Source organism: Leuresthes tenuis, unplaced genomic scaffold (genome assembly GCF_036924035.1).
Source record: "Leuresthes tenuis unplaced genomic scaffold, fLeuTen1.0.hap1 SCAF_17, whole genome shotgun sequence".
Lineage (NCBI taxonomy): Eukaryota > Metazoa > Chordata > Actinopteri > Atheriniformes > Atherinopsidae > Leuresthes > Leuresthes tenuis.
In genome coordinates, this window is record NW_027325371.1 from 26,689,724 (window position 1) to 26,705,760 (window position 16,037).

A 16,037-nucleotide genomic window follows, 5' to 3' on the forward strand; every position below is an offset into this window, starting at 1 on the left:
ATAGTTTGAGTGAAGGAATTCATTTTATAGATAAAATCCCAAGAGTCTGATGGGAAAAGAGAGTGAATGCGAAGTAGACTTTAACACGGCTATGGGAGCGAGCCGAGTGTGGGCTAACCAGGAGAATTGCTTGAAAGAAATGCGACCCCGAATGAGCGGTCAGAACAAAGCCTCAATACGGGATTCTCGTGGTGTTTTTGTTGCTGCCTTGTCTTTTGCACAGAGTAAAAGACAAGGCAGCCATCGAATAGGGCCCGATTGTTCCTACTTGGTCAGCCGAGGAGCAAGGGGGGGGGGGAGCAAGCGTCTCAACCAAGCAAAGCTCACCATGGGGAAGGTGGCTATGCCAACAAGCCTGATGCCCTGCTCCCGCAGTGACGGATAATCGTACTCTGGTTTCTCTTCATAACGTACAAGTCTTTCGCCTTTTACTAAAGATTTCTGTGGAGAGCAGCACTAATGAGTTGTTTCTATTTTTGGCAGGCTTTACCTTTGCGGGTGAAGCCCTTTCTGTCTGTGCAAAAGAAATCTTGTTACTGTGCAGAGTGACTTCTCTGAGTAGAGTCGCCTTACTTGTTGCGACTGTGCCGATGTTCGAAGCTGGAGTGCAAAGTTGTTGCTTGAATGGTGCTTGCTGGAGCGTGCGGGAGTGCAAAGTTATACCATTTAAAAGGGCTGAAGAGTGCTCAGTGCAGCGGGTGGGCGACACTCTGGCCACCTTGAAAACCGAGGTTACATCCACTACCAGGGGCAGCCCAAGTTCTGCCGCAAGTGTGGTGAGCATGGGCACCTGGTTGAGGCTTGTACCAAGGTGTTATGTGGGAAGAGCAGAGAAATTGGGCAAACTTTTGGAGAGTGTCCAAATGGCAGGAAATGTAATCTCTGTGGAGAATTAAATCACCTCTTCAGAGATTGCCCTAAATCTTTTGCCAACAAATTAAAGACGGTAAAGCCACAGTCAAGCCAACAAAGAGAAGGACCAAAGGTGGCAGTTGGTGAACAAAGTGAAGAGGTTGACCCAATAAATTCAAACTTCCCGCCAAAAGCTTGGATTGGAAGTGAGGAGCAAAAAGGGGAGGGGCCTGTAGAGGCCTCACCACTCAGTGTTGAAGTCTGTGAGAATTCACAGGCAGAGGGTGGAGCTACGCTAAATGAGGAGGAAGAGCAGACAGGTGAGTCTAGTGAAGATACTCACCTCCCCGAAGGTCAACAGAAGGTCAATTTGTTGATAGGCATTCATTTATTTCTTCACTTCTGATGAAGTTTCAACAATAAACAACAAACTTTGTATTATTAGAAAGAACCAGAATCATTCTTCAGGAATCCGAAAATAAGCTCTATTTTATGAGTTATGCACGAATTCGGATTCTCCTATAAAACGAATTCATTAACTCAAACCAAGTTAAGACTGCTTTGTCCTTCATATTTATTCATGTCTAATCAAGTTTCAACGATAAACAACGTTGTACTTTGTAGAATGAGAAAGAACTTCTTCAGCAATAAGCATCTCTCGACATATGATGAAGTACAGATTTTGCTATAAAATTAATTCCTTCTATCAGCCTGACTTAAAACTGTTTGTCCTCCTTATTTATCCACTTCAAATCAAGTTTCAACAAATAGAAAAAAGTTGTAGTTTGAGAAAGTACAACTTAATCTTCAGCAATCAGTATAAAAAGAGGTGCAAATGCCAACCATACATACCTACAAGGTGGAGCGGAAGTATTCAGCTGCAAGTAGGTGTGAATGTTCGACTATAATTTGTAAAAAGCGGGTAAGAAAAGGTTCGAATGCCCGACTATATATTAACAAAAGCGGGAGGAGAGGTCTTCGGATGAGAGTGGGTGAGAATTTCCAACCATAATCTATAAAATACGGTGAAAAAAAATGTGAATGCCTCATAGAACACTAAAAGCGGAAGTGTTCGGCTGCAAGAAGGTGTGAATGTCCGACTATATTTGGTGAAAAGCAGGTGAAGCAAGGTCTGAATGCCCAACCTTATATCATCAAAAGCGAGATCAGAGGTGTTTGGCTGCAAGAAGGCCATAGTTTTCCAAAAGCGGGTAAGGTGCGAATGTCCGACTAAATATCAACAAAATTTGGGGCGGAGGTCTTCGGATGCAAGTGGGTGTTCCGCTGTACGAAGGTGTGAATGTCCGACCATACTTGGTAAAAAGCGGGTAAGAAAAGGTTAAAATACCCGACTGTACACAATCAATAGCGGGAGCGGATGTGTTCGGCTACAAGAAGATGTGATAGTCCGACCATGGTTTGTAAAAAGCGGGTAAGAAAAGGTGCGAATGTCCGACAATGTATGATCAAAAGAGAGAGCGGAGGTTTTCGGATACAAGAAGGTTTGAATGTCCCACCATAGTTTGTAAAAAGCGGGTAAGAAAAGGTTCGAATGCCCGACTATACACCATCAAAAGCGGGAATAGAGGTGTTCCGCTGTAAGACGGTGTGAATGTCCGACCATAGTTGGTAAAAAGCGGGTAAGAAAAGGTTAAAATACCCGACTGTACACAATCAATAGCGGGAGCGGAGTTGTTCGGCTACAAGAAGGTGTGAAAGTCCGACCATGGTTTGTAAAAACCGGGAAGAAAAGGCTCGAAAGCCCAACTATACACCATCAAAAAGAAGGTTTGAATGTCCATCAATAATTGCTTTAAAACAAGAAAGTAAATTTTCGAATATCAAACCGCACATGATCATAAGCGGGAGAGGAGGTGTTCGGCTGCAAGAAGGTGTGAATGTCCACCCATAATTCATGAAAAATGGGTAAAAAAAAAGGTGCGAATGCCTAACAATACATTATCAAAAGCAGGTGTGAATGTCAGATCATAATTTGTAAAAAGCTGATGAGAAAGGGTGAGAATACCCGACTATACACCATCAAATGCGGGAGCGGAGGTGTTCGGCTCTGAGTAGGTGTGAATGTCCGACCATGATTGCTGAAGAATGTGTTAGAAAAGGTAAGAATGCTGGACCATACATCATCAAAAGCGGGAGAGGTGGTGTTCGGCTGCAAAAAGGTGTGACTGTTCGACTAAAGTTTGTAAAAAGTGGGTAAGACAAGGTGCGAATGCCTGACAATGTATGATCAAAAGCGGGAGCGGAGGTGTTCAGCTGCAAGAAGGTCTACATGTCCATCAATAATTGCTAGAAAACATGAAAGAAACTTTTCGAAAATCAAACCGCACATGATCATAAGTGGGATAGGAGGTGTTCAGCTGCAAGGTGTGAATGTCCACCCATAATTCCTGAAAAATGGGCAAAAAAAAGGTGTGAATGCCCAACCATACATCATCAAAAGCAAGAGTGGAAGTGTTCGGCTACAAGAAGGTGTGAACGTCCAACCAAAATATGTAAAAAGAAGTTAAGAAAAGGTTCGAATATCCAACCAAACATAATCAAAAGCGGGAGCAGAGTTGTTCGGCTGTGAGTAGGTGTGAATCTCCGACCATAATTGCTGAAAAATGTGTTAGAAAAGGTAAAAATGCCGGTCCATACATCATCAAAAGCGAGAGAGGTTGTGTTCGACTGCAAGTAGGTGTGAATGTCCAGCCATAATTACTCACAAACGGGTAAGAAAAGGTAGTAGCCAGACCATATATGATCAAAACAGGGAGCGGAGGTGGTTCAGCTGCAAGAAGGTTTGAATGTCAAACTAAAGTTCAAATATATTAACAAAAGCGGGAGGAGAGGTCTTCGGATGAGAGTGGTTGAAAATTTCCAACCATAATGTATAAAATGCGGTGAAAAAAAAGGTGTGATAGAACACTAAAAGGTGGAGCGGAAGTGTTCGGCTGCAAGAAGGTGTGAATGTCCGACTATATTTGGTGAAAAGCAGGTGAAGCAAGGTCTGAATGCCCAACCTTACATCATCAAAAGCAAGATCAGAGTTGTTTGGCTGCAAGAAGGCCATAGTTTGCCAAAAGCGGGTAAGGTGCGAATGTCCGACTAAATATCAACAAAATTTGGGGCGGAGGTCTTCGGATGCAAGTGGGTGTGAATATCCCACCATACAAGTATGGTGGGTGGAGAGGAAGCTGTGAATAGCCGACCATAGTTTGGAAAAAGCGGGTAAGAAAAGGTTTGAATGCCCGAACATACACCATCAAAAGAGGGAGCGGAGGTGTTCCGCTGTACGAAGGTGTGAATGTCCAACCATACTTGGTAAAAAGCGGGTAAGAAAAGGTTAATATACCCGACTGTACACAATCAATAGCGGGAGCGGATGTGTTCGGCTACAAGAAGGTGTGAGAGTCCGACCATGGTTTGTAAAAAGCTGGTAAGAAAAGGTGCGAATGTCCGACAATGTATGATCAAAAGAGAGAGCGGAGGTTTTCGGATACACGAAAGTTTGAATGTCCTACCATAGTTTGTAAATAGCGGGTAAGAAAAGGTTCAAATGCCCGACTATACACCATAAAAAGCGGGAGCGGAGGTGTTCCGCTGTAAGACGGTGTGAATGTCCGACCATAGTCGGTAAAAAGCGGGTAAGAAAAGGTTAAAATACCTGACTGTACAAAATCAATAGCGGGAGCGGAGTTGTTCGGCTACAAGAAGGTGTGAAAGTACGACCATGGTTTGTAAAAAGCAGTTAAGAAAAGGTTCGAATATCCAACCAAACATAATCAAAAGCGGGAGCAGAGCTGTTCGACTGCAAGTAGGTGTGAATGTCCAGCCATAATTACTCACAAACGGGGGAAGAAAAGGTAGTATTGCCAGACCATACATGATCAAAACAGGGAGCGGAGGTTCAGCTGCAAGGTGTGAATGTCTGACTATAGTTTGTAAAAAGCGGGTAAGACAAGGTGCGAATGCCCGACAATGTATGATCAAAAGAGAGAGCGGAGGTGTTTGGCTGCAAGGTCTGAATGTCCAACCATAATTTGTAAAAACCGGGTAAGAAAAGGCTCGAAAGCCCGACTATACATCATCAAAAGCGGGAGCGGAGGTGTTCAGCTGCAAGAAGGTGTGAATGTTCGACTAAAGTTTGTAAAAAGCTGGTAAGACAAGGAGCGATGTCCCGACATTGTATGATCAAAAGCGGGAGCGGAGTTGTCCAGCTGTGAGTAGGTGTGAATGTCCGACCATAATTGCTGAAAAATGTGTTAGAAAAGGTAAGAATACTGGGCCATACATCATCAAAAGCGGGAGAGGTGGTGTTCGGCTGCAAGAAGGTGTGAAAGTCCAACAATGGTTTGTAAAAAGCGGGTAAGAAAAGGTTAAAATACCCGACTGTACACAATCAATTGCGGGAGCGGATGTGTTCGGCTACAAGAAGATGTGAAAGTCCGACCATGGTTTGTAAAAAGCGGGTAAGAAAAGGTGCGAATGTCCGACAATGTATGATCAAAAGAGAGAGCGGAGGTTTTCGGATACAAGAAGGTTTGAATGTCCCACCATAGTTTGTAAAAAGCGGGTAAGAAAAGGTTAGAATGCCCGACTATACACCATCAAAAGCGGGAGCAGAGGTGTTCCGCTGTAAGACGGTGTGAATGTCCGACCATAGTTGGTAAAAAGCGGGTAAGAAAAGGTTAAAATACCCGACTGTACACAATCAATAGCGGGAGCGGAGTTGTTCGGCTACAAGAAGGTGTGAAAGTCCGACCATGGTTTGTAAAAACCGGGAAGAAAAGGCTCGAAAGCCCGACTATACACCATCAAAAAGAAGGTTTGAATGTCCATCAATAATTGCTTTAAAACAAGAAAGTAAATTTTCGAATATCAAACCGCACATGATCATAAGCGGTAGAGGAGGTGTTCGGCTGCAAGAAGGTGTGAATGTCCACCCATAATTCATGAAAAATGGGTAAAAAAAAAGGTGCGAATGCCTAACAATACATTATCAAAAGCAGGTGTGAATGTCAGATCATAATTTGTAAAAAGCTGATGAGAAAGGGTGAGAATGCCCGACTATACACCATCAAATGCGGGAGCGGAGGTGTTCGGCTCTGAGTAGGTGTGAATGTCCGACCATAATTGCTGAAGAATGTGTTAGAAAAGGTAAGAATGCTGGACCATACATCATCAAAAGCGGGAGAGGTGGTGTTCGGCTGCAAAAAGGTGTGACTGTTCGACTAAAGTTTGTAAAAAGTGGGTAAGACAAGGTGCGAATGCCTGACAATGTATGATCAAAAGCGGGAGCGGAGGTGTTCTGCTGCAAGAAGGTCTACATGTCCATCAATAATTGCTAGAAAACATGAAAGAAACTTTTCGAAAATCAAACCGCACATGATCATAAGTGGGATAGGAGGTGTTCAGCTGCAAGGTGTGAATGTCCACCCATAATTCCTGAAAAATGGGCAAAAAAAAGGTGTGAATGCCCAACCATACATCATCAAAAGCAGGAGTGGAAGTGTTCGGCTACAAGAAGGTGTGAACGTCCAACCAAAATATGTAAAAAGAAGTTAAGAAAAGGTTCGAATATCCAACCAAACATAATCAAAAGCGGGAGCAGAGCTGTTCGACTGCAAGTAGGTGTGAATGTCAGATCATAATTTGCAAAAAGCTGATGAGAAAGGGTGAGAATGCCCGACTATACATCATCAAAAGCGGGAGCGGAGTTGTTCGGCTGTGAGTAGGTGTGAATCTCCGACCATAATTGCTGAAAAATGTGTTAGAAAAGGTAAAAATGCCGGTCCATACATCATCAAAAGCGAGAGAGGTTGTGTTCGACTGCAAGTAGGTGTGAATGTCCAGCCATAATTACTCACAAACGGGTAAGAAAAGGTAGTAGCCAGACCATATATGATCAAAACAGGGAGCGGAGGTGGTTCAGCTGCAAGAAGGTTTGAATGTCAAACTAAAGTTCAAATATATTAACAAAAGCGGGAGGAGAGGTCTTCGGATGAGTATACAAGTATGGTGGGTGGAGAGGAAGCTGTGAATAGCCGACCATAGTTTGGAAAAAGCGGGTAAGAAAAGGTTTGAATGCCCGAACATACACCATCAAAAGAGGGAGCGGAGGTGTTCCGCTGTACGAAGGTGTGAATGTCCAACCATACTTGGTAAAAAGCGGGTAAGAAAAGGTTAATATACCCGACTGTACACAATCAATAGCGGGAGCGGATGTGTTCGGCTACAAGAAGGTGTGACAGTCCGACCATGGTTTGTAAAAAGCCGGTAAGAAAAGGTGCGAATGTCCGACAATGTATGATCAAAAGAGAGAGCGGAGGTTTTCGGATACACGAAAGTTTGAATGTCCTACCATAGTTTGTAAATAGCGGGTAAGAAAAGGTTCAAATGCCCGACTATACACCATAAAAAGCGGGAGCGGAGGTGTTCCGCTGTAAGACGGTGTGAATGTCCGACCATAGTTGGTAAAAAGCGGGTAAGAAAAGGTTAAAATACCCGACTGTACAAAATCAATAGCGAGAGCGGAGTTGTTCGGCTACAAGACGGTGTGAAAGTACGACCATGGTTTGTAAAAAGCAGTTAAGAAAAGGTTCGAATATCCAACCAAACATAATCAAAAGCGGGAGCAGATCTGTTCGACTGCAAGTAGGTTTGAATGTCCAGCCATAATTAATCACAAACGGGGGAAGAAAAGGTAGTATTGCCAGACCATACATGATCAAAACAGGGAGCGGAGGTTCAGCTGCAAGGTGTGAATGTCTGACTATAGTTTGTAAAAAGCGGGTAAGACAAGGTGCGAATGCCCGACAATGTATGATCAAAAGAGAGAGCGGAGGTGTTCGGCTGCAAGGTCTGAATGTCCAACCATAATTTGTAAAAACCGGGTAAGAAAAGGCTCGAAAGCCCGACTATACATCATCAAAAGCGGGAGCGGAGGTGTTCAGCTGCAAGAAGGTGTGAATGTTCGACTAAAGTTTGTAAAAAGCTGGTAAGACAAGGAGCGATGTCCCGACATTGTATGATCAAAAGCGGGAGCGGAGGTGTCCAGCTGTGAGTAGGTGTGAATGTCCGACCATAATTGCTGAAAAATGTGTTAGAAAAGGTAAGAATACTGGACCATACATCATCAAAAGCGGGAGAGGTGGTGTTCGGCTGCAAGAAGGTGTGAAAGTCCAACAATGGTTTGTAAAAAGCGGGTAATAAAAGGTTCGAATGCCCGAATATACATCATCAAAAGCGGAAGCGGAGGTGTTCGGATGCAAGAAGGTGTGAACGTCCGACCAAAGTTTGTAAAAAGCAGTGAAAAGCGAGAAAAAGCTTTTCGTGAGTTTTGCATGATTTGGGATTTTGCTTATAAAATGCATTACTTCACTCAAACTATGTTAAAACTGATTTGTCCTTCATATTTACCATGTTTAGAAAGATTTAAACAAAAAAACAACGTTGTACTTTGCAGTAAAAGAAAGAGCAAATCTAAAGTTTCAGGAATCCGAGTATAAGCCTGCTTTCATGAGTTCTGCACGATTTCGGATTTTGCTATAAAATGAATTGCTTTGCTCAAACCAAGTTAAAACTGCTTTGTCCTTCCATATTCATCAATGTCTAGATCGACTTCAACAAAGAAAAACATTGGACTTTGCAGTAGAAGAAGTTGAAATCCATCTACACATTGATAAATACGAAGGACAAAGCAGTTCCCACTTGCCCATAAGAAAATAAGCTTATTCTCGGATTCCTGATCCTTCAGTTTTGCTCTTTCTTCTACTGCAAAATACAATGTTGTTCTTTGTTGAAGTCGATCTAGACATTGATAAATATGAATGAAAAAGCAGTTTTAACTTGGTTTGAGTGAATGAATTCATTTTATACATAAAATCCGAAATCGTGCAGAACTCATGAAAATAAGCTTATTCTCGGATTCCTAAAACTTTTGATTGGCTCTTTCTTTTACTGCAAAGTACAACGTTGTTTTTTTGTTTAAATCTATCGAGACATTGATAAATATGAAGGTAAAAGCCGTTTTAACATAGTTTGAGTGAAGGAATTGATTTTATAGATAAAATCCCAAATCATGCAGAACTCCTCAAAAGGGGCGTATGGCTTAATCACAAGTGTGGCTCTTTCTCATTCAGGGTAGTATGAGGAAGTTTATGCTTGAAATATATGTAGAAATGGGTACATATGAAGGACAAAGCAGTGTTAACTTAGTTTGAGTGAAGGAATTAATTTTATACATAAAATCCCAAATCATGCAGAACGTATGAAAAGAAGCTTATTCTCGGATTCCTGATCCTTCAGTTTTGCTCTTTCTTCTACTGCAAAATACAATGTTGTTCTTTGTTGAAGTCGATCTAGACATTAATAAATATGAAGGAAAAAGCAGTTTTAACTTGGTTTGAGTGAATGAATTCATTTTATACATAAAATCCGAAATCGTGCAGAACTCATGAAAATAAGCTTATTCTCGGATTCCTAAAACTTTTGATTTGCTCTTTCTTTTATTGCAAAGTACAACGTTGTTTTTTTGTTTAAATCTATCGAGACATTGATAAATATGAAGGTAAAAGCCGTTTTAACATAGTTTGAGTGAAGGAATTAATTTTATAGATAAAATCCCAAACCATGCAGAACTCCTCAAAAGGGGCGTATGGCTTAATCACAAGTGTTGCTCTTTCTCATTCAGGGTAGTATGAGGAAGTTTATGCTTGAAATATATGTAGAAATGGGTACATATGAATGACAAAGCAGTGTTAACTTAGTTTGCGTGAAGGAATTCATTTTATACATAAAATCCGAAATCGTGCAGAACTCATGAAAATAAGCTTATTCTCGGATTCCTAAAACTTTTGATTTGCACTTTCTTTTACTGCAAAGTACAACGTTGTTTTTTGTTGAAATCTATCTAGACATTGATAAATACCAGTCGAAACTCTGCTGCCGCTTTTGATAATTTATGGTTGGGCATTCTTACCTTTTCTTACCCGCTTTTTACAAATTATGATCTTACATTCACACCTACTTGCAGTCGAACACCTTCTCATCCACTTATGATCATGTGCGGTTGGGCTTTCGCACCTTTTCTTACCCATTTTTCAGTAATTATGGGTGGACATTCAGACCTTCTTGCAGCCGAAATCCTCCACTCCTCTTTTGATCATACATTGTCGGGAATTCACACCTTGTCTTACCCGCTTTTTACAAACTTTAGTCGGACATTCAAACCTTCTTGCAGCTGAACCACCTCCGCTCCCTGTTTTGATCATATATGGTCTGGCAATAGTACCCTTTCTTACCCGTTTGTGAGTAATTATGGCTGAACATTCACACCTACTTGCAGCCGAACACAACCTCTCCCGCTTTTGGTGATATATGGTCCGGCATTCTTACCTTTTCTAACACATTTTTCAGCAATTATGGTTGTAGAATCACACCTACTCACAGCCGAACAACTCCGCTCCCACATTTGATAGTGTATAGTCGGGCATTCTCACCCTTTCTCAACAGCTTTTTGCAAATTATGATCTGATATTCACACCTACTTGCAGTCGAACAGCTCTGCTCCCGCTTTTGATGTTTGGTTGGATATTCGAACATTTTCTTAACTGCTTTTTACAAACTTTGGTCGGACGTTCACACCGTCTTGCAGCCGAACACCTCCGCTTCCGTTTTTGATGGTATATAGTCGGGCATTCGAGCCTTTTCTTACCCGCCTATTACTTACTATGGTTGGACATTCAAACCTTCTTGTAGCCGAACACATCCGCTCCTGCTTTTGATGATGTATTATTTGGCATTTGCACCTTTTCTTACCCATTTTTCATTAATTTTTGGTCGGATATTCAGACCTTCTTGCACCTGAACACCTCTGCTCCCGCTTTTGATGGTGTATAGTCGGGCTTTCGAGCCTTTTCTTCCCCGATTTTTACAAATTGTGGTTGGACATTCAGACCTTGCAGCCGAAAACCTCCGCTCCCTCTTTTGATCATACATTGTCGGGCATTCGCCCCTTGTCTTACACGGTTTTTACAAACTTTAGTCAGACATTCACACCTTGCAGCTGAACCACCTCCATTCCCTGTTTTGATCATGTGTGGTCTGGAAATACTACCTTTTCTTCCCCCGTTTGTGAGTGATTATGGCTGGACATTCACACCTACTTGCAGCCGAAAAACCACCTCTCTCGCTTTTGATGATGTATTGTCCGGCATTCTAGTCTTTTCTATCACATTTTTCAGCAATTATGATCTGACATTCACACCTACTTGCAGTCGAACAGCTCTGCTCCCGCTTTTGATTATGTTCGGTTGGATATTCAAACCTTTTCTTAACTGCTTTTTACAAACTTTGGTCGGACGTTCACACCTTCTTGCAGCCGAACACCTCCGCATCCGCTTTTGATGGTATATATTCGGGTATTCGAACCTTTTCTTACCCGCTTTTTACAAACCATGGTTGGACTTTCATACCTTCTTGTAGCTGAACAACTCCACTCCTGCTTTTGATGATTTATGGTTGGACATTCGCATCTTTTCCTACCCATTTTTCAGTAATTATGGGTGGATATTCACATCTTCTTGCAGCTGAACACCTCCTCTCCCGCTAATGATCATGTAAGGTTTGATATTCGAAAATTTTCTTTCATGTTTTAAAGCAATTATTAATGGACATTCACACCTACTTGCAGCCGAACACAACCTCTCTCGCTTTTGATGATGTATGGACCGGCATTCTTACCTTTTCTAACACATTTTTCAGCAATTATGGTCGGAGATTCACACCTACTCACAGCCGAACAACTCCGCTCCCGCATTTGATGGTGTATAGTCGGGCATTCTCACCCTTTCTCATCAGCTTTTTGCAAATTATGATCTGATATTCACACCTACTTGCAGTCGAACAGCTCTGCTCCCGCTTTTGATTATGTTTGGTTAGATATTCGAACCTTTTCTTAACTGCTTTTTACAAACTTTGGTCGGACGTTCACAATATCTTGCAGCCGAACACCTCCGCTTCCGCTTTTGATGGTGTATAGTCGGGCATTCGAGCCTTTTCTTACCCACCTATTACTTACTATGGTTGGACATTCAAACCTTCTTGTAGCCGAACACATCCGCTCCTGCTTTTGATGATGTATGATTTGGCAATCGCACCTTTTCTTACCCATTTTTCAGTAATTATTGGTCGGACATTCAGACCTGCTTGCACCTGAACACCTCTGCTCCCGCTTTTGATGGTGTATAGTCGGGCTTTCGAGCCTTTTCTTCCCCGATTTTTACAAATTATGGTTGGACATTCAGACCTTGCAGCCGAAAACCTCCACTCCCTCTTTTGATCATACATTGTCGGGCATTCGCCCCTTGTCTTACACGGTTTTTACAAACTTTAGTCAGACATTCACACCTTGCAGCTGAACCACCTCCATTCCCTGTTTTGATCATGTGTGGTCTGGAAATACTACCTTTTCTTCCCCCATTTGTGAGTAATTATGGCTGGACATTCACACCTACTTGCAGCCGAAAAACCACCTCTCCCGCTTTTGATGATGTATTGTCCGGCATTCTAGTCTTTTCTATCACATTTTTCAGCAATTATGATCTGACATTCACACCTACTTGCAGTCGAACAGCTCTGCTCCCGCTTTTGATTATGTTCGGTTGGATATTCAAACCTTTTCTTAACTGCTTTTTACAATATTTGGTCGGACGTTCACACCTTCTTGCAGCCGAACACCCCCACTTGCGCTTTTGATGGTATATATTCGGGTATTCGAACCTTCTCTTACCCGCTTTTTACAAACCATGGTTGGACTTTCATACCTTCTTGTAGCTGAACAACTCCACTCCTGCTTTTGATGATTTATGGTTGGACATTCGCATCTTTTCCTACCCATTTTTCAGTAATTATGGGTGGATATTCACATCTTCTTGCAGCTGAACACCTCCTCTCCCGCTAATGATCATGTAAGGTTTGATATTCGAAAATTTTCTTTCATGTTTTAAAGCAATTATTAATGGACATTCACACCTACTTGCAGCCGAACACCACCTCTCCCGCTTTTGATGATGTATGGACCGGCATTCTTACCTTTTCTAACACATTTTTCAGCAATTATGGTTGGAGAATCACACCTACTCACAGCCGAACAACTCCGCTACCGCATTTGATGGTGTATAGTCGGGATTTCTCACCCTTTCTCATCAGCTTTTTGCAAATTATTCTCTGACATTCACACCTACTTGCAGTCGAACAGCTCTGCTCCCGCTTTTGATTATGTTTGGTTAGATATTCGAACCTTTTCTTAACTGCTTTTTTACAAACTTTGGTCGGACGTTCACACCTTCTTGCAGCCGAACACCTCCGCTCCCTCTTTTGTTGGTGTATGTTCGGGCATTCGAACCTTTTCTTACCCGCTTTTTACAAACCAGGGTCGGACTTTCACACCTTTTAGTAGCCGAACAACTCCGCTCCCGCTATTGATTGTGTACAGTCGGGTATTTTAACCTTTTCTTACCCGCTTTTTACCAACTATGGTCGGACATTCACACCTTCGTACAGTGGAACACCTCCGCTCCCTCTTTTGATGGTGTATGTTCGGGTATTCAAACCTTTTCTTACCCGCTTTTTCCAAACTATGGTCGGCTATTCACAGCTTCCTCTCCACCATACTTGTATGGTTGGATATTCACACCCACTTGCATCCGAAGACCTCTGCCCCAAATTTTGTTGATATTTAGTCGGACATTCGCACCTTACCCGCTTTTGGCAAACTATGGCCTTCTTGCAGCCAAACACCTCTGATCTCGCTTTTGATGATGTAAGGTTGGGCATTCAGACCTTGCTTCACCTGCTTTTCACCAAATATAGTCGGATATTCACACCTTCTTGCAGCCGAACACTTCCGCTCCACCTTTTAGTGTTCTATCACACCTTTTTTTCACCGCATTTTATACATTATGGTTGGAAATTTTCAACCACTCTCATCCGAAGACCTCTCCTCCCGCTTTCTTTAATATATTTGAACTTTAGTCGGACATTCAAACCTTCTTGCAGCTGAACCACCTCCGCTCCCTGTTTTGATCATATATGGTCTGGCAATACTACCTTTTCTTACCCGTTTGTGAGTAATTATGGCTGGACATTCACACCTACTTGCAGCCGAACACAACCTCTCTCGCTTTTGATGATGTATGGACCGGCATTTTTACCTATTCTAACACATTTTTCAGCAATTATGGTCGGAGATTCACACCTACTCACAGCCGAACAACTCCGCTCCCGCATTTGATGATGTATAGTCGGGCATTCTCACCCTTTCTCATCAGCTTTTTGAAAATTATGATCTGACATTCACACCTACTTCCAGTCGAACAGCTCTGCTCCCGCTTTTGATTATGTTTGGTTAGATATTCGAACCTTTTCTTAACTGCTTTTTACAAACTTTGGTTGGACGTTCACAATATCTTGCAGCCGAACACCTCCGCTTCCGCTTTTGATGGTGTATATTCGGGCATACGAACCTTTTCTTACCCGCTTTTTAGAAACCAAGGTCGGACTTTCACACCTTCTCTTAGCTGAACAACTCCGCTCCCTCTTTTGATTGTGTACAGTCGGGTAATTTAACCTTTTCTTACCCGCTTTTTACCATCTATGGTCGGACATTCACACCGTCTTACAGCGGAACACCTCCGCTCCCTCTTTTGATGATGTATGGTTAGGCATTCGCACCTTCTCTCACCCGCCTTTTACTATGGTCGGCCATTCACAGCTTCCTCTCCACCATACTTGTATGGTGGGATATTCACACCCACTTGCATCCGAAGACCTCCGCTTCCGCTTTTGATGGGAACTGACAACATAAGAAGTCCGGACATACTTTGATAGTATATGAATAAGTGGGTAGCTACTGACAAGCATTAAGCATGTCACACAGCCCAAACATATAACATTTCAGGACACACCACACAGTTAACAACCACAGTGAAGCGTGTCAAAGCCCAAACATGTAACATTCAACAGGACACTTACACAACACATTCAAATCAAACAGTCAGACAACATACAAGAACATATACCCCAGCCGGCATTGCTCCCTGCCTATTTTCGTACAGCACACTATGTGTGCGCACACCTTTATTCACAAACTCTTCAACTTATACTCTTTTACCGAAGTTGCTACAGCTCGATTGGCCGAATACCCTTTGATCCTATTTCGGTGAATTTGACATCTGCCTTACATATAACAGATTAGCGGTTTAGCAGTTTTAATTTAGTTTGAGTGAAGGAATTCATTTTATAGCAAAATCCGAAATCGTGAAGAACTCATGAAAGTAAGCTTATTCTCGGATTCCTGAAACTTTAGATTTGCTCTTTCTTTTACTGCAAAGTACAACGTTGTTTTTTTTGTTTAAATCTTTCTAGACATGGTAAATATTAAGGACAAAGCAGTTTTCACATAGTTTGAGTGAAGGAATTCATTTTATAGATAAAATCCCAAGAGTCTGATGGGAAAAGAGAGTGAATGCGAAGTAGACTTTAACACGGCTATGGGAGCGAGCCGAGTGTGGGCTAACCAGGAGAATTGCTTGAAAGAAATGCGACCCCGAATGAGCGGTCAGAACAAAGCCTCAATACGGGATTCTCGTGGTGTTTTTGTTGCTGCCTTGTCTTTTGCACAGAGTAAAAGACAAGGCAGCCATCGAATAGGGCCCGATTGTTCCTACTTGGTCAGCCGAGGAGCAAGGGGGGGGGGAGCAAGCGTCTCAACCAAGCAAAGCTCACCATGGGGAAGGTGGCTATGCCAACAAGCCTGATGCCCTGCTCCCGCAGTGACGGATAATCGTACTCTGGTTTCTCTTCATAACGTACAAGTCTTTCGCCTTTTACTAAAGATTTCTGTGGAGAGCAGCACTAATGAGTTGTTTCTATTTTTGGCAGGCTTTACCTTTGCGGGTGAAGCCCTTTCTGTCTGTGCAAAAGAAATCTTGTTACTGTGCAGAGTGACTTCTCTGAGTAGAGTCGCCTTACTTGTTGCGACTGTGCCGATGTTCGAAGCTGGAGTGCAAAGTTGTTGCTTGAATGGTGCTTGCTGGAGCGTGCGGGAGTGCAAAGTTATACCATTTAAAAGGGCTGAAGAGTGCTCAGTGCAGCGGGTGGGCGACACTCTGGCCACCTTG

The 16,037-nt window shown here is 42.5% G+C and overlaps 2 non-coding genes across 2 annotated transcripts; both read left to right on the forward strand.

The window, feature by feature from the left end:
- Positions 1-387: 387 nt before the first annotated feature.
- LOC140274249 (U5 spliceosomal RNA) lies at positions 388-501 on the forward strand. The gene has a single exon (XR_011908220.1). It is a non-coding gene; the product is annotated as a U5 spliceosomal RNA (small nuclear RNA).
- Positions 502-15,702: 15,201 nt separating this feature from the next.
- Positions 15,703-15,816, forward strand: LOC140274250 (U5 spliceosomal RNA). The gene has a single exon (XR_011908221.1). It is a non-coding gene; the product is annotated as a U5 spliceosomal RNA (small nuclear RNA).
- Positions 15,817-16,037: the final 221 nt, after the last annotated feature.